Source organism: Rhagoletis zephyria, unplaced genomic scaffold (genome assembly GCF_001687245.7).
Source record: "Rhagoletis zephyria isolate East Lansing unplaced genomic scaffold, Rhagoletis_zephyria_1.1 Rzeph_scaffold_07090, whole genome shotgun sequence".
In the NCBI taxonomy this organism is placed as follows: Eukaryota; Metazoa; Arthropoda; class Insecta; order Diptera; family Tephritidae; genus Rhagoletis; species Rhagoletis zephyria.
Window position 1 is genome coordinate 2,820 of NW_016164173.1, and position 19,667 is coordinate 22,486.

The window sequence follows — 19,667 nt, forward strand, 5'->3', positions numbered from 1 at the left end:
AAGTCTAGCACATTACATAACCAGCATCACATAAATCCACATTTGAAACTTCGTACAAAAATTATTAAATTTCAGCAAACTTTAACAATTACATCCATTAATTTTAAACTTTTTATTCAGAATTTTTAGAGAAATTTTAGGTATGCAGTTGTATAGTCCATTAAATTTGAGTGGGTTAAAGTGCAAATTTTAAGACGCTAGAAAATCACGTTGATTTTTAGTATTTTTTTTTTGCTGACGGTGCTAGGCATTTTCTTCAATATAAAAGTAATTGTCGCGCATAATAAACAAAACAAAAATAGCCAAAACTTGTCAAAATGCCACTTAACTTAATCAGCTGACCACAGGGGTACATATCTGGTGGCATGCTCCTAGTTCTATTATCATTATTTTTGCATACCAAATAACCCAACTTACTTAACCTACATTAAGAAATTACTGTTACAAAATGTGCTGATCAATATGTATTTATAAGATATAGTACATACATATGTATGTATGTATGTATGGACATGATTAAGTGTATAAGTTTGCTGCCAGCAATACTGCCTAATTTGGCCTAATTTTTTATCGTCATTTTTTTCATAGAACAACACTAGGCCAGCTAATTTTTTATTCCTTGAAACGTTTTTTTCCGCAGCAAGTCAGTTGTGTCTGCTCTTCGGTTTATTTGTATAACCTTTTATTTGTGGATTGTTTCTATATCTTCCGTATTTGTTATTATATTTTCTTACTTTTTTTGTTGATTATGTATGTATGTTTATATGAATATCTTTTATGGTCAAGGCTGAATCGTATATATATGAATGCATGGATATTAGACCGGACCGGAATAAAAAGTTCGCCGTACGCCCCTGAGTCGTTAAGTATTTTTCCAAGGCAAATTCGAAATTGAATTTTTTTTTGCCGAACGTATGGGTCGTCTTTTTACATTTTTCGTTATATCTTTGGCATTCGCAGTCGGATCTGTATTTGTCTCGAGGAGATTTTTGCTTATTCCAGCCGAGCAAATACCCTACGTGCTTCACTGCGCCTTAAAAGTATTTTTGTGTTGTTACTGCTTTATGAAGTGAGAACATCCGCTTCAACATCTGCCTGTTAAAATTTTATTGTATGTATAGATCTCATTTTTTATCACCCTAATGTCAGTAAATTAAAGCTCATAAAAATTCATCACTTTTGCTAAGGAAGTATTTTAACTAGAACTATTTTATTAGAACTATTTAAAAAATCGTATTGGCGATTTTTTTTTTTTAAATTGTCTTGCAAAAATACGTCAGACTAAGGGATGTACGAATAACTTTTTTTTCGTTCGGTTGTAAGGTGGTACGGTCTAATGTAGATATTTGACATAAAAAAGGCGGCTGGCTTAAGTGAGGTAGGACAGTGCTGCGCCATTAGGCGCTAGTAAACACTGTCCAAATAAATGTTGGAACGATTTGGGTCATACGTTGTTGATAAGGGGCTGCATTGTGCTTTTGAAATTGGTTCTTTATATAAGTTACGGTAATTTAGAACACATTTTTCTCGCTCTCCTTTCAAAATTAGGGCAATGGTTTGTCGAATATGCCGATGCTGTCATTGCAACGAAAACTACCGGCTGATTCGGGTCTGATAGCGCAAGTGATAGTGATATTAATAAAACATGGATGAATTTGGGCTTAAATAAAAATTCAAGTGATGAAAAGTAAGAACAGGCAATGAAGTGCATTTTTCTAGAGTTTATGTTTCGAGCTAGAGCTCAGGTTTTTGTAAACTTAGTTTGAAATGTTAATGAAATTTCTCTATATTTAGTATGAGGAAACGCAATTTTTTAATAATCTAAAGTATTTCTCCTTTTCTTAATTTCAGAATTGCGTAACGCCCGCACAGACGTCAGTCATTCCATGGCAGTGATTTATAATTCGTCAACGTCAACTTTAAAAGAAGTATCACCAAAACGGCGTATATAAATCAGAATTCGGTGCTGTTGTTGTTGTTACACAACTTGCGCCAAAGGTCCATAACGACAACAGCAGCGCAACGACGACATCAGCTCGCCCATCCAGCATCATCAACCGTAACGTCATTGTCCGCTTCAGGGTCAGTAATCTGCAGATACGCTAATCATCATCATCATTAAAACCCTCTAAAGCGTAAAGAAGCCATTTGTAAAGCGGTAGCAGCCATTTTCGCTATTCTACACTTCAACGCAACTAAGCTAAGGGTGGCATTTGAGAAGTTGAATAAGCATCACCACCACAGCATTTCTCTTCGTCTTCCATTTCATTTACTGATTTCCAACACAGTGCAACATAGTGGCGGCGGCAATGACCCTTACCACTGCTACCCAACAGGAGAGTAGCAAAAAAATGGATGTTAAGTGTGCTGCTGAGGAGAATTTACCATCATCAGAAATGGATCTTTTAGCCAAATTAGAGGCAGCTAACAAGCTCATCGAGAGCGATGCGAAAAGTCTATAACTCGTTACATTCAACGCATAGTCGCAAAAATTCGGACACAAGTCAAATAAGTCTGAATTCAAGTAAGTGTAAGTAAAATATGGAATATGATTTTTAAAGTTTACAAATTGGAGCTTATTATTATAATTTTTATTTTTATTTTTTTTTTGCTTAGCTGGCAATTCGAATGCTGAAGAAGATATTTGGACGCAATGGGCGACTATACTGAGCGATTGGGAGGGTGCACTGAAGCGTAAAAATCCATGTGTACGCGATTTGGTGCGGCGCGGCATACCGCATCACTTTCGGTAAGCCTTGCTAGATACATATCTATTGGCAAAATATCTGTACATTAGGGTGGTCCTTTTGGGCCTTATACAGGAGAATCTACCTTTTAAAATCATCTTGCTGCCATTATAGAAAATGGAAAATAAGGATACTCGTATTTTTTTATTTTGAAATCGGTTAATATTTAACTGTGGCGCTGGGGCTTTGAAGTTGTCCATATACAGTATCGGTCATATCAATAGCACACCCATTTTGAAGTGATACTGTTTACCACTTATGTTTACTTATGTTTACTTATTTTTAGGAATTTTCAATTAGAACCCATATAAAAAAAACCCAAGCTTAAAATTTGTTTTCCAGAAATGTTAGAATTGTTTGAGTATACAGTTTTGTAGTTCAGTTTTAGTCCAGTCATTCGTGTTGGTCTTCGTCTTCGTATTCCTCTTCGAATTCGCTTCTGTATTTGTTTTCGTATTCCTTCGTACTTGTCCTCGTCTTCGTCCTCTTATTTGTATTTGCCCACGCCTTCGGTATTGGAAAAGGAATCGGTCATGGCGAAAGATATTTGGATTTAAAAGATCATTACTTGGTATGGAGAAAATATCATTAAGTAGATTTAATGTTTTTCAAAGCGAATACAAAGCCATTCTTATGAGGTTCGAACCACTTATTCGTTGTTGGCAGAAGTTTACGGCAGTATACATATGTATCGTGGCCATGAAGTTGAAATCCAAATTATACGTGAATAGTTTGTCAAATCCTTCTTTTGTTAAGTATTCCTAAACGTAAAGCTTTCCTGGATTCCTCGGGGACCGCTAAACCAGTTTTTTGCCATAAATGGACTAGTCACGGTTTATAGTGTTTACCATTCAAAAAAAGACGACTAGTTTTTAAAATTTCCAAAATATGCTTTTGCGTCGATAGTGAACGACTAGGAAAATGTTTAACTTAAATAAAGATATTTTCGGGAAAAATATGAGCAAACCAATTCTGACACTGGCGTTCATTTCAGCGCTCATCAGTATTAAACGACCCACAATTTTCCATGATCTCACCACATACTTTCCTGCACTATAATAATTTGCCTTCTATTCTCTTTCAGCGCCATTGTTTGGCAGCAACTATGCGGCGCATCTGATACGGATAAAAAACAATATGCCGACTACATTAAAGCCACCTCGGCATGCGAGAAGGTAATCAGACGCGATATTGCACGCACTTATCCCGAAGTCGATTTTTTCAAGGAGAAAGATGGCCCAGGTCAGGAAGCGCTTTTCAATGTGATCAAAGCCTATTCGTTGCATGATCGCGAAGTCGGCTACTGTCAGGGTTCGGGTTTCATCGTGGGATTGCTTTTGATGCAGGTGGGTGTCGGTTAAAGGAATGATACAAAGAGTAAAACTAGTATTTCCAAATTCAATAGAGATCNGGATATGGAGGCAATGCTGAAGGTAATTGATAGTAGTATTTAAAAAATAGTCAAATAAGTGCGGTTTTCGCAAGTAGGTTAAATAAACGCCCGTAGGAAGTTGAATGAACTTTTTTTTTAAATGTATTATTTGCAAAGTCAACACTCGCTCTTAATATAATTTATTTCTGTAAATCTAACTTAATTTTGTTTATCACAATTTATTTTAAATTTTTTCTCTTTTTCAAGTTCTTCCAAAAAGAGCTACCCGGTCGTGTTGAAGCCGATCCGGAGGCTTTCTTCAATTTAGCCTATTCCATCAAGATCAACACAAAACGTATGAAGAAAATGGAAAAGGAATATCAAGACTTAAAGAAGAAGGAGCAGGAAGAAATGGTTGAGTTGCGTCGTTTACGACGTGAGAATCGTCTATTGAAACAACGCAATGAGCTGCTAGAGGCTGAGAGCGCTGAACTGGCCGATCGTCTGGTGCGCGGGCAGGTCTCACGTGCCGAAGAGGAGGAAACTAGGTTGGTATATGCATTTTAAACAAACATTCGTTGCCTGTTTTTTATATCATTCACTTATAAATACAGTTACGCTATTCAAACGGAGCTCATGCAATTGCGTCGCTCCTATCTCGAAGTGTCACATCAACTGGAAAATGCAAATGAGGAAGTGCGTGGCTTAAGTTTACGTTTACAAGAAAATGTAAGTTTTCTTTGTTTAACACTCTTCTTTATTCATTTATCATATTGTGCCTAATCATAAAAATCGTTGCTAATCAAACTGGAATTATGATTAAACTCTAATTTTTATATTATTTTCTTTTTTATTTCGGTTTCTTGGTGTTTAACCCAAAATTAAACCATACTACTGTTTTAATATTATTAAAAAAAAAAAAAATACAAATCCAAATTCACAATCAAACTTACGCACAATTCTTGCCTACTCAAAACAGAATGTATCAATCGATAGCGTAAGTAATGCGCAGCCGCCGGTGAAGGAAACAAAGGTTAATGTTTATTCAATCCTTTTTTCTGTTAACTGCTTAAATGCATGCTCTTTCTCTACTAATATTTAAATATTTTAACAAAAATAGAATTAACATATATTGCCTGATTGCCTATTGTTAAGACTAATTTTAATTAAGGTAGTAAAAAAGCTGATATGTATTCATGTTAAAGTTCAAACTTTCAAAAGAGTTTGCTGGTTGATACTGTGACTTCAATAAGTTCTCGTTGTTGCAGTTTCGTGAGCTACTCTAAAATTGCAATAGCATATACTCAGTAGCTTTAAGCAAAAATTAATTTGGTGCGAAAATGCATATAAGTGGGAAATTTAATTGTATTTCTTTCTGTTATCAAAATAGATGTGTTTTAATAAGTTAAAATTTAAATATTTACCATTCTTCTACTACTTCTGGCAGTTTGACAGTTTTCACGAACTCACCTAGAAAATAGTCCGCGCGATCTCGTCCTAATGAGGAACAAAAATTATTCGTCGAGGAAATTATTTGTACGAATTATGATTTTTGTCAGATCGCGTTCGTGCAGACCAAACAGTTTGCATGCAAGGGCGAATTGAGAGGGCAAAGTGATAGTTATCTTGAATGGGGGAGCTGGAAATTCTTGCTAGAAAAAACTTTGCCATTTTGAAACGTTTGTTGAGCAAAGCCAGAAAGCCTGTTTTTTTGTCCGCCCGTAAGAATGCTATACAAATTTATTATAATTGAAATGTCACCGTGAGCACCAAAGAAACCTGCAGATGCTTAAAAATTTTCCGTCCTGCAGAAATTTGGAAGTTTCTCTATTTGAGAGAGAATTCGAGAGATGTTTTTCTTACTCTCTGATATTTGAGTGATGGATAATTCTTGCTGGACCTTTCGACAATCAGAAAATATTAGGTCGGTGTTGTGCAGACAAACTTTTCGAGCCCTAACCGCCAAAAAAACGTAAGCAACATTTTTTTCAAAATTTTCTTTTTGATGCAGAAATGCATCTAGATGCTCCAGAGGCATTTCTGCATCAAAATAAAAATTTCGAAAAAAATGGCGCTTACTTTTTTTTGGCGGCTAGGGCTCGTTTTGTTTGGCAAACAAGATGGCGGCTGCTCAGTTTGCTCTGAGGTGGCTATGGCGAATTTGGCACAGGTCTTTTCATGCCTCTTACTAACACGAAATGAAAATTTCAGATGTACATATCGGGCAAAAATTAATATTATATTCTGCCTTATCCTGAGTTTCGCCTGAAAAAAAATGTGTCATCCGCCAATAGTAAAACCATGGAAACCAAAATTTAAAAGTGAACCGGTTCGGGGAAAATGAAACTCATGATAAGGCTGATTATAATATTTCATAGGCAATTAACTGTGCCCTAAGCTTTGAAGCTCTCACAGTAAAAAAAGTTTGCTGCAACAACAGTTTGCCAAAAAAATTCTGTATAACACCTACCTAACAAAATTTTTGAAAATGGCGTGGCACCGCCCACTTATAATGAGATATATGTATTAATATCTACCAAACTTGGTCCAGCTATTGCTTTTCGGTCTTATTAAACAAGTTGATGAAAATTTCTAAAATTGGTTATATGGTTCTGTCCAGGAGGCCTGTTGTGCATGTGAAACTTAAGGAGAATGTTAATGATAGCATCAGGCAACTTCGTACTGAAAATGAGTAAAATTGGATTATAAGTACACGCACCTTCCGTACAACGCTACTTTTGGAAAATAATAATTGATTATACAATTTTGAAAAATAGGCGTGGCGTCGCCACAAATGACAACACTGTTTTCATTCTAAATGTTCTTATGAATAAAAACTATTTTAATTGATGCTATTGCTTTAAAAATTGCATGCCTAGCTCGTTGTCTAATATACTATTGAAAAACAGAATGTACTTACATACTGACATTGACTAGCACGCTGCATGTTTGTTCACTTAGAATAGTGTCTTCATTAATCTATAACATAACCTTAAAATTTCTCTCTTTTTCTCCACCCCTCTTCAACTCGCAAAACTCGCAGAACAATTCACGTCAATCATCCATTGATGAATTATGCGTGAAAGAGGAAGCGCTTAAGCAGCGCGACGAAATGGTCTCATGTCTACTCGAAGAGTTAGTCAAAGTGCGTCAAAGTCTCGCCGAGAGTGAAGATCAAATACGTAATCTCAAATCGAAAATTGAAGAACTCGAAGAAGATAAGAAAACATTACGTGAAACCACGCCCGACAATTCGGTTGCACATTTGCAAGACGAACTAATTGCCAGTAAATTGCGTGAGGCTGAGGAACAACGTGTGCAAGAGTTGAGCACTCAATGGCAACGTCAACTGCAAGAAAACAAAAATGACCATAGTCAACAGCCCGTGGATTCGACGCCAAAGAAATTGCTAACGAATTTCTTCGACACTTCCAAATCGAATGAGCATACGCAGCGTCTAGAAGAGGAGTTGATGACTACGCGTATACGTGAAATGGAAACACTTACCGAGTTGAAGGAGTTGCGCTTGAAGGTAAGGCGTAGATGAAAGTAATTAATTTATGCACCCTCCCTAATGTTTATTAATGCCTCTATCGCATTAGGTTATGGAACTCGAAACGCAAGTGCAGGTTTCGACAAATCAGCTGCGTCGCCAGGATGAAGAGACTAAGAAACTGCGCGAACAGCTAGAACAGGCAGTCAGTCGCGAAAAGGAAATGGCCAATAAGGCGCGCGAACAGCAGCATAGGTAGTTATTGTTGGTGTTATATATCTTTATGTGTTTGATTGTGTTTTAATTCAATTTTAGATACTCCGATCTGGAATCTCGCATGAAAGATGAGCTGATGAATGTTAAAATCAAATTTACTGAGCAAAGCCAAACTGTTGCCGAGCTGAAGCAGGAAATATCACGATTGGAAACGAAGGTAAGAAATTGTTTATTTTAATCTACGCGTCTCCCGATAGTACTAGCGCTTTCGTTGTTACCATAAAGTAAACTTGTAACGGGCTCGTAGTTGTTCCGGTATACTTTTGCAATAGTCTATTAGTGTTGACACTGTTTTACGTGAATCTGAGGTTCTTAATGCTGCAGACTGTCCGTCATAACTTTGTATGTGCCTACTGGTACATTTTTCTGAAATCTAGGTCACAATACGCCGACCCCACTACTCCCATTATCGATCATTGAACCAGACTTTTGCTTTATGTTTATTGCAATTTATTTGTAATGCTAAATAATATAAATTTATGCATTCGCGTGCATTGTAAATCGATAAGCCCTTCTAGAAGGCATGCAAGGAAGTACTTTTTTCAGCCCTTCTTGGGTAGGCCTCTTAGAATGACTTTACTTAATTTACCTAAATTATGTTCTGGGATGTGTAAGAGCCAATCTATTGCTTTCTATATCTATCTATATATTTATATATGAAATGAGGTCTCAAATTAAAGGACTTGTGCTGTAGATAGATGCCATAAGGTTTTACTTTTTCGAGAAGAGTTGCCACTTGTTAAATAATTCAACTCAAATTATTTAATAATTAATGCCCTCAGAACCGCACCATTCGTCCGATTTTCAAAAGTAGTGTGGCAAATTAAAGGGCTTAGAGTGCGAATGTTGAATCAGGTTTTACTTTTTCGAAAAGAGTTGCCACCTGTTAAGAAATTAAGCTCAAATTATTTACACAGTTAAATTAATTGCTACAATATGGGTATCAACCGGAATGGTTTTGACAAAGCTTTATATCTTAACTATGTGTAGGAGGGTTGCCACATGTTTAAAAAATCTATTTCAATTTTATTTAAAGGAATTTTGTAAATAAATAAGCCGTTACTATATGGGTGTCAGAAAAAAGAGATTTAAGAAGGTAATAGTTTGGAAGAGGGTTGCCACCTGATTGAGAATGCGGATTAAATTATTTTATACCCAAGTTATATTTTAAGAAATCTTTAGTTTGACAATTTAGAATATTTTTGATGTTTGAGGGTTGCCCCAATTTAAAAGGTTAAGGTAAAAAAATTAGAAATTTAAATGAATCATTAAAAGATGGTTATCAAGGTATCAATGGAAATGAGTTTAAAATCCTTTATTTCAGAACTATATTTAGGAGGGTTGCCACGTGTTTAAGAGATCAGATTCAACATCAGTTGATTGAAATATTTATAACAATGGTATACGAATGATATTTAAGGAAATTTTAGTTCGAAAATAATTTTGAAGAGGGTTGCCGTTTGTTTTAAAAGTCGTATTTAGTTTAATTATACGTAAGTTTCATGAAATTTTGAAATATGGGTATTAAACGAACGAGTGTTAAGAAATCTTTAAACTGAACATTTATAAATTTTTTAGGGTGCTAGAAGAGGGTTTCCGCCCGTTGAAAAAAGTAAATCCAAATTATTTAATAAGTTAAATGGATTGTCAAAAGATGAACATCAATCAAAATGGGTTTGAAAATATTTTATTTTTGAACTGTATTTAGGAGAGTTGCCATGTGCTTAATAAATTTAATTTGACTTAATTCATCAGTTAATTGAAATATGTATCATAATGCCAGATATAAAAAGATTTTAGTCTGAAAATACTTTTAAATGGGTTGCCACCTGTTTACAAAGTCGAGTTTGTTTTACTTATAATATAATTTTACAATTTAATGGGTGTTGATTTTCATTTGTCCTTATAAAACTGCGAAAAAAGTATAGATACCATGCCTCAAAGAGTGGTTTTTGAAAATTTTATACAAAAGCTTTTAAGGTCTAAACAGTTGTCCCTGCATAGGAAATGAGGTGTATTTATAATTTCCTACTAAAATTTATTTATAATCTAATATTTAAGTTTTAATATATATTTTTTTTTCGTGGAACAAAATCTACGTATACATATGTAACTACATTTTAATCAATTAATTTTCTCTCGACGTTCTACTCTTTACTTTTNTCGTCTGGCTGATCTTAAAGCAGAGGTGAGTTGCTACATAAACCAGCAATATGGATATTTCAAACGAAAACGATTCTTCTAAAATTAAAAATTTTGACTTTTTTGTTTATCAATTCTGCTGTAAATAAATTAAAACGTATGCAAATCGAAAATTGGTGAACAGTTCATAGATAATTTCATGAATGTCATTCACATGGCTGCGTGCTCATTATACACAACTAACAAGATATATCTATACTTATTTTCTTTTGCTTGTTAGAGGCACGAGTTATTTGAAAAAAATAAATGAAAAATATTCACTACAATGTGGGAGGACGAACGTTCACGCTCTGCCTAAGTTCACCATTGCAACGCCTATTGTGCGCGGTTAGAATTGTTTGATTATTATAATTTTTTTCTATTGTTTATTCTTTACTTATTACATTCATACACACACACACACACACACACACACACTAAAATGCATATAAACTCTTTTGCATTGGTTGTTTGGCTTTGTGCTTCCGATTGTGGGAAGCGGAATTGCATACGACACGGATGAGTTGCGCCAGCGGTTAGTTAACCATTGCAAGCATTTTGAAAACAAGCACAGACACATTGATATACGCGTACAACTGTACAGCCGTATGTATGCTTGCTTTTGTTTGTTGTGCACACAACAATTTTCTAAAAAGCTTTCAGTTTATCTAAATTAATTTATACCTTTTTTTCTGCGCTGCTATCAGCATTTTTTATGCATACATGCACACATGATTTATATTTTGTCTACATAATACAAGAATATGCTCCCCTCGTTTCTATATTTTTTTTATTTGTTTTTTCGTAATCCATTAATTCAGTATTTTTTTATATATTCTTTTTTTTGGTTTACATAAAAAATTTGATGCAAAAATTCACATTTCAATATCAATTACTCACGGTGTGTATTTTTTTTAGTATCCCACGCCAATAACAAGCCCCGATACTGAACCATGGACAAGCCCCGATACTGAACCATGGAAGTGGATAAGCTAAATAAACAAAGAATGAAAAATATAAAAAATCAGGTCATTACTAACCAACCAATCAACTTAATTAGAAATAACAGCTCATTTTACGACATTTTAATCAAATATTATACAACTACAGAACTAATCATTAAATGCATTACAAATCAAAAAAAAAAAAATTAAATCATTGCTCGCAATAAGAAAAAAATAGTGTCGTGTTAGTAAAAAAAATGTACTGTCGAAAATATTTTTCGCTGCATGCCATTTGTTCTGCTTAATTGCATACATATTTTACCATTGTACGCATTTGCATGATAATTGATAATCCATCGACAAATAAACTTATTTTATAAGCTGCATGCATTTTCTCCATATGAATTCAAAAAAATTTTGAGGTGATACACTAGGCGACAAATGAAAGAAGTTTACACCTTGTTCTAATAAAATATTTACAATTATTTTCATGAAAAATTTTTTGCCTTATTTTTTATGAAAATATAGTTCATTCGATAATAAAAACCATATGAATTAAAGTTTCACACTTTATATAAAGTTAAAAAAAGTCAAAAAAAAAAGTTTATCCAAATTTTCCTCTTTTTATTCAGAATTTCTAGAAAAATTTCGAGTTGCAGTTTTGTAGCCCATTCAATTTTAGTCTAATGACTTCATTATTGAGAATTTTCCATCTCCAAAAAAATGATCAAAAATCAACGCGAATTTGTAGCCGGTTGAAACCTGCACTTCATTGTACTAAAATTAAATGGGTTACAAAACTGCATACTCGAAAATTTTCTAGAAATTCTTAAAAAAAGTTGAAAATTTGGATGTTATTTTTATGAATTTCTGTGAACTTTATATAAAGTGTGAAACTTTGATTAATATGCTTTATAATATAGAATTAACTATATTTTCATAAAAAATAATGCAAAAAATTGTTAATGAAAATAATTGTGAATATTATATTAGAACAAGGTGTACACTTTCATTTGTCGCCTAGTGTACATATGTATATTTGTTGTTGTTTCATGAGCATATATTGCTTAGAAGTTTTGTTGGTTGTTAATTAAAAATTGTTCATTATGGCTTAAGTTTCCATTATGTCCATACTCATGCTTGAATGATTTAAAGTATTCTATACATTTTCAATTTTAAATACTAGACAAGTAGAAGAGTATAGTAAAAATTATCACTAGAAGATCTGATAATTACTTTCATTATAAGTATACATATTTCTTGTTGTTAAACTATTTTATTGTAAAATCCAACGACTATTTAACCGCCTTAAATAGCTCTTAAACCGAATTTTCTTCAATCGTCAAAATTGTATTCGATAGTACAAGCAGGACGAATCCCAAGCGATGTTTGTTTTAATGTAGCGGACGTCAAGTGCAGTTGGTATTCCGGACATTAGCACAAAATGGTATAGCGGCCTAGAACGCCATATCTCCCCTCGTTTATAGCGTGATATAAAAAAGCGTTCCATATTTCGCATTTCGTAAAAATCATTATAAGATTCGCGATCCCGTACTTTTACTCCATCGCTCCTAGCCAATTTTTAGTTTTTGACAGTTTTACTAGACTTAGCCCGAAGAATGCGGGATTGAACCTAATGTAAAGCCACGCCCTTGATACCTTTAAAACTATAAGCCTAATTTTAATCCTACAACTCTTATCCGGAATGCTACAGCATCCTGATGATTATTTAATAACAAAAATCTAATTCAAATAAGCCTCAGAATTATGGGGTTTATGGACAAGTATATACCGTCTCCCTTGATTTCTTAAATTATTCTAAGCACTTACAATTATAATTGGATTTTGTATTGCATGCACTTAAATGTGTATAAAATTTACATACATACAATGTACTTATATTAGAAATATAAATAGTACACAATATGCTTCGTCTCAAATATACTCACTAGTTTTCATACTTTACAGCTAACCGCCATACGAAGTCGTGGCAAATATCCAATCAATAAACTGCGAAGCGCCTCAATACAATCCATCGAATCCAACGAGATTGACTTCAATGAATTGAATATGCGACGTGAGAGTGTTGCCGAATTATCAACAACATAATACACAATGCAGCTGAGGTGTGGGACAAGTGCTGCTTGCTTCTATACTCCTCCCAGAGACATTATCGCACAGCTGGCATACTGATATTAAATGGATATTAGACGCACATGCCGTATAGGAAAAGTAAACACATAAAAATTGCTACATACATACATATTATCGTAAAAAGTAGTAAATTCCAAATTGAAAATTAACTAAGAGTTAAATATGTTTAATGGCTTATTAGTTTTAGGTAAGTTTATGCATGTGAATTTGGCGCTTTTCAGCTACATACAACTTATTATGTTTTCTCATTTTTGTTGCGTGTTTTTTATTTTGAACTTTTTTCTGCTTGCTTGTATCTATCTGGCATGCCAGCAAGCGGCTATATAAATAAATTATTTATTGTAGTTTGTTATAGCGACTATACCAATTGATTATTATTATTATTATTATTATTATTATGCAATAATTGTAATTTATAAGGAATGTAATGAAAGTGTGTGTTTGTATCCTTGAAATGTCAGCGCTAAATCTCTCTTGTCGAATAACGCTTAATATTTAGTTGCTTTGAAACTTATGTATCTACAAAATTGTAGTTGTAAAATTATATTGAAAAATATATTTTTTAAACCTTGCACTCATTAAAATTTAGCAGCTTTCGGCATTGAAGATTTACCGTTAACGCTTTTGAGATTGCTTCTCTACAGCACATAAACGTACACTTACCAAGTTACTGTATTCAAGTAAAAATTCTAGTTTTTAAAAGTAATTGTATTTATGTGTAGCTAATATTGAAGTTATAAGTAAATCCGAATGAAAATGAAAAATGGTATTAAAAAAAGAGTTCGTATGTAAATGACGAGTTAGCTGATCATAAATGGGATGAAGTAATGTTTTTTGCAAAAAATTATGGCACACGGTAATGTAATAAGCAGAAACGATATGAAACGAAAATATGTGTCTCAAATTGGAACAAGTTTTTATATAAAAATTTAACATACCTACATATATGCATACATACATATGTAGCATTAATTTATATAAATTATTTAAACAGGTATTATAAAAGACTATGATACATATGTAGCTTTGAGGGGCATTATGAGGAGAATACGTACATATGTACAACTCACACTTACGTAGAAGTAGTTGAGACCATTTCGGCATTAATCATGATAGAAAATTTTAGTAACTCACATTCAAGCATACATACATACATACATACATAACTTAGATGATATTTCAGGAGTGCTCGCTGTTAAAATGTATATTGGCATGCAACGTAAATGAAGAATTTCGTTTGCTTGAAATCCTTATGCAAAGCGCCGAGTTATATTTTTTGCCCTCCCATAACAAACTTCGTTGCGGTGGAATCTAAATAATTTTTAAGAAATTTATGCACCGGCAACACATGACTTATTGAATTTATTTTCATTTATTGCGCGCGTGGTATGTATGCCTCAAAACAACTTGAAATCAATTTGGTTTTGTAGCGACCTCCATCTGCATAATGAGCTGATGTGAACGAACGTTATTAAGCTCTAAACTTTATTTTGTATACATATTTATATCCCGCCAACATTTCAAAAGTTTCACAGTGCACTGGAGACACTTCTACATAGCGAATATCCCTATACGAAACAAAATGCAGTAGTGTTTCATATAAGCGTACATACATACACACAAACATATTACAGGTATATTTCGGAAACGCACGTGGCCAAAAAGAACTAAATTATCTACTACAAAAATTAAGAAAATGGCAAACTTTTAAACAACAAATACAGTAAGCATGCAGAGAAAATTTGTTGAACAAAAGCGCCTATTGAAATATAATTTGTAATTCTCAATTTTAATGAAGGCTGCTAATGATATTAAAATGAAAATTGATCAATAAGTTAAAAAACAAAAACAAAAACAATTAAAATTATAATATGCACAATAGACTACTAGCAAGATAGTTATTTCAGATAAAAATAACTAGTAAAATTCACTTTTTTTGTTGAATAATCTTTGACTTTCGAGGACTGACACAGCTATAATAGCTTGCAGCAAAAAAATATTATTTAGCTTTTGAAAAACTTTGCTTGTTCGTCCCTGACTAAGCATGTGTTAATTGGTTTTAAGTTTAGTTGGTTTAGTTTGTGTTTCACAGCCGTTGAAAATAGACAGCCCCGTAAATGTTTGCTAAAATAGGAAAAAAAAGGAATTTCATGTAAAAAATTTGCATAAAAAACAATCAAAGCAACCAAGCAAATCCTTGATAAATACTATAAGGCCTATATTTCATCAATTTCAATGGTTACGAAGTGGTCTACTGAATTGCATTGTGGTCATATTAGCCTAAGCCAAACGTTCAGGCGTCAGCAAACAAAATTCATTGGAATTTGGCCCATACAAAGACAGTCGTCTGAAATCGTCGATAAAATCCTTGGAATTGTATCGGACGACCGGATAATCAAAGTACATGAGGCTGAGGCTGTAGGTATGTATATCAACTGCAGACACATCATATTTTACATTAATAGTTGAGCATCCAAATGCTATCCCCCTGATGCGTGTCGCGATTGCTCTTACTCGACCATAAGCGTAACCGTGTGATTACTTCACATTTTTTTGCACCACTTCGTAGCTGAAACATGACTCGCGTCATAGGACATACGCCATAGACCAAGTAACAGTTAAAGCAGTGGACTTCTTCGGTTGAACGAGTACACATATGTTACGAATCGATCGGCTATTCATTCATATCTGTCCCCTACGACTTTGAGAAAAACTATTATGTATTTGCAAGGGTAAAAAAAAATTAAAAGAAACGCTGGGTATGTTGAGGAATACTAAAACGCTTTTTGAGGGGAAAAATGTCTGTCATTCAATGACTTATTAAACTGTCCTCATAATATCAAACAAAACATTACGTATTGACTGGCTCTCAGCATTCTGAAAATCAAAAGTGAACTGCTAACAAAGTTGCTACTTTTAATGAACGGATGTGGCATTTACAATTTCGAAAAGGAGAGGATCATAAGCGTATTTATTTTTCGTCCATGAAACTAAAAAACAAAAACAAATACCGAAAACAGCAATGCATGTACATGCGAAAGCAAAAAAAAAACAATTTCATATTGACCACACAGATTAACTGCAACAGTGCATTGCAGTTACAGTTCCAACTTTAGTTGTAAAATTTTACTGCTATTATTATGAATATATTTTGACCGTGTATACTTAATTTAGTTTAAAGTGCAATATATGTCCACGACAAAACGAATTTTTAGTTTGATATACATACATACATACATACATAGGTATATGCAAAGTTTTCAATAATAATTTTATTTTTAAATTAGTTACTCTAATATGAAAAAAATAACTGCCAAATTCTGTATTGCGTTATTATTTTAACGAAAGTATAAAATAAGTTTTTGGCATCGATAACTGGAAATTATTTTAGCGCAAAAACAGTACTATAATTTCTTAGGCCTAGTAAGACAGTATACAAAACTAACGCATATTTACGATAAGCGAAAGTTGATGCACAAATTATGACTTTATAGATAAATTTTGTCTATAAGAAGTTTTAAGTTGAGTTAAGTGTATAATATATAATATTATTTTCAATATTGTATATTTACCACACATACATATAAAAAAATGTTTATTTAGCTACAATAGCCTTTTAATTTTTATTTATAAAATGCCCATATTTTACGCAAAAGACGTCCGTATATTTGTATTTTTAAAATTTCTCTTTAAATGTTTAATGATTTTACATACGTATGTATGTATATTTGCAATTTATTTGTATTCCTTAAACAAGTGTCGACTTGTAAAAAGCAAACAATCTTGTTACCTTATGTTGTTAAGTATTGTACTTACACACTTATTAAAAACTGTCACACGAAATTAAAGAAAAAATCGCTGCAACATATCTTTAAGCTTACCAGTAAAAAGGTAACTATTTAACTTTGTTTTTAAGGAGAGGAACTTCGATAAACTTATGACTGGTGATTTTCCATTCATGCAAAAATGTAAGACATTCCTCGTAGCAGTTTTAAGAAAGTAAAAAACTCGAATTCGGTATTATTTCAAAATGCAATTACAGTGGTGGCCAAATAAAAGGAGACGCGACTTTTTAAGAAGTTTTGTATACTTTTCTTTTGCTTATTTTGTTTATTTGGCTTATTGTTTATTTACGAAAGTATAGCTCGGTATCTAACAAAAATTCTTTAAGTCCGAATTTAAAACTTTGTTAAAAAAACTAGGAAAATTCTACAAAATGTCATCGAGATTTCAAATTTTATAATCGGGATTCTTAGAAAAAAAGTTTGGTATGCAGTTTTGTAGCCCATTAAATTTTAATATGCACACAAAGTATGTTTGAAAAATTTTTTATGAAGGAAAATGCAGAACACGGCCAGCAGCAGGCATTGCCAAAAACAAACGGTAAATCCTAGCTGCTTAAGAGCTACAACACGGTATCATCGCTAAAATCTTTTAAACTTACTGAATAAACATTTTGAAATTTCCAGGTAAATTTACTAAAATTCCTTGAATTTTTATAAATCTTGCAGAAATTGTGAAATTTTGACTACATGTTTTTTGTTAGATAGTGAGCTATAGCTTTATAAAAAAAAATTAAATAAACAAAAGAAAAATAGCCAAAACTTTTTAAAATGTCGCATCTCTGCTCGTTTGCCCACCACTGTATATCATTTTTATTAGTAATTTAAAATTTCAAAAACTAAATTATAATTTTTTGTAAATTTTGTATAGTATTTCAACGTTTAATATTTGTTTCGTATTTGAATTTTTTTTTTAAAACACACCTTAATTTTTTTTTAGTCGTCCAAAACTCACGATAATTGTTTAGTCATCTACAAATTCAATCAATGAAAATGCCAAATTAACTCTCTTGTGACTACATATTCCGTAACAATAAATTATCCCACAGTTCTTAAATGGAAACCCACTACATTTACACAGTTGTAAGCATTTGCCGTATTTAAGAAATACATAACTAGATATCTTAGAAAGAAATACCAATACATAAATAAAATGAAGTGTAATGCGAAATAACTTATAAACTAAAATAACCAAAATTGAAGTGGATTAATACAAGAAAAAAAAAACAACCGCTAAGACATTTTTCCTTATTGTAAAATGTTTTTAAGCCAACGATTTTAAACGATATTATATTATCCATAAAAGCAACTGGCATACTTGCGCACATATTACATCCATGTATGTAGTAATGTATGTAAATATGTATGTAGTACATATTAAACAAACAAGAAATAAAAAAGAATATCATTTGTGTAATGGCAACAACAAAATTGCATACGAAATTATTCAAATTAAGGCACACAAGCCAAAGGTCAAATTGTGTTATTGCAGAAAATTAGAAAAATATTCAACAAATACGTATGTATGCATGCGCGTTAACTGAATTGTACTTTGAATAATTACATATATAAAAATTATTGACAAATTAAAAAATTGGGAATAAAAATCCTTTCAATCAAAATTACAAACACGTGTTTTTATTTAAGTAAACAAATTTCCGCTTTGCAATCAGGCGTACGGAAATAATTTGTTTCTTACCACGTCATGGTGGCTGTTCGGTGTCCAAACTTTTGTCGTTCTTTGTATTGGCTGTTGCAATAAATAACTATAACATCCCGAAAATGGAGTCATGGTTAAGTAAAAAATATCAAACACTTTTTTTCATAATTCAAGATGTAGAATTAACTAAAACCCCTTTTTAAATCCTTTCATTTGATGTCCATCTTGCCGCAATTTCAAAATTGTTTAGTTTCCGCAAAAATTTTTCTCAGTGTATCTACGACCAATTACCACCAGGCGCACATAATAGGGAAGCAGGTGGCACCCGCAAAAATTTTGAAATTTTATACTAAAATTTGTCTCAGTGTACGCAGTGGCGCAATCGCAAAGCGGGTAGCTGCCTCAAATTTTTTTTTTAAATTTTGTACTAAAACTTTTCTCAGTGTGCCCGAGGACCGCCGTTCCGGTTTCCACCAGGCGTCCCTAATCGTAGAGCAAGCGGCTCCGGCAAAAACTTTTAAATTTTCAACTAAAATTTTCTCAGTGTACTCGACAACCCCATGTCCGGTTGCTAAAATTTCCGACTTCCACTAGACGCCCATAATCGCAGAGCAAATTTTAAAATTTTAAAATTAAATTTTCCATTAACATTTTTCTCAGTGTACTCCACGACCACCGACCCGATCGCTAAAATTTCTAATTTCCACCAGGCGCCCATAATGGTAGAGCAGCGGCTCCCGCAAAAAATTTTAATTTTACCACAAAAATTTTTCTCAGTGTACTCGACGACCGCCGGTCCGGTTGCTAAAATTCCCAATTTCCACCAGGCGCCCATAACCGTAGAGCAGGTGGCTCCTGCAGAAATTTTTCCCTGCCGGAAGCTAAAATTCATTGCATACTTTTAAGCGCCGGATGTGGAACGTGGCCGCAAGCATTTCCACGTGAATTTGGCAGGAAGTAAGCGCTTTTAGGTTAGAATTCACCTATTTTACTACAAT

At 33.2% G+C, this 19,667-nt stretch overlaps 1 pseudogene; it reads left to right on the forward strand.

The window, feature by feature from the left end:
- Nucleotides 1–1,548: 1,548 nt before the first annotated feature.
- On the forward strand, nucleotides 1,549–14,153 carry LOC108373857 (ecotropic viral integration site 5 ortholog-like; annotated as a pseudogene).
- Nucleotides 14,154–19,667: the final 5,514 nt, after the last annotated feature.